This window comes from Tiliqua scincoides, chromosome 1 (genome assembly GCF_035046505.1).
Source record: "Tiliqua scincoides isolate rTilSci1 chromosome 1, rTilSci1.hap2, whole genome shotgun sequence".
In the NCBI taxonomy this organism is placed as follows: domain Eukaryota; kingdom Metazoa; phylum Chordata; class Lepidosauria; order Squamata; family Scincidae; genus Tiliqua; species Tiliqua scincoides.
In genome coordinates, this window is record NC_089821.1 from 151341769 (window position 1) to 151342256 (window position 488).

The following is a 488-nucleotide window of genomic DNA, read 5'->3' on the forward strand; positions in this document are numbered from 1 at the left end:
TCATGATTCTTGTATGTCTATAAAAATATTTTTAATTGTTTAGGCTGCAATCCTATTCACAAGGGGTTATCAACCTGGTTGGTTGTGACCCACCAGCCTGGGATGTCTCTGGTCCTTTAAGGGGCAGGGAAAGGTGGAATGGAGCAACGCAATCCCCGGGATCTGCCAGGGACAAGAAAGAGGTTTGTATACTTACCTGCAACCAGCTCTAGCCTCCTGGGGGGCCTGGGGAGCCTGCGGATCTCTCTGCAGGACTCCCCAAGCCTCCAACCTTCTGAAAAAAGTTTTTTAAAAAACACCCACTTCCAGTTTTGGGACAAAAACAGGAAGTGGACTTTTAAAAAAAAACTTTTTCAGAATTTTGGAGGTTTGGGGAGCCCTGCAGAGGGGTCAACAGGCTTCCCAGATCCCCCAGGAGGCTGCAGCTGGCTGCAGGTAAATGTACAAATCCTTTCCTTGTCCCTGGCATCAGTGCCATCTTGGGGATC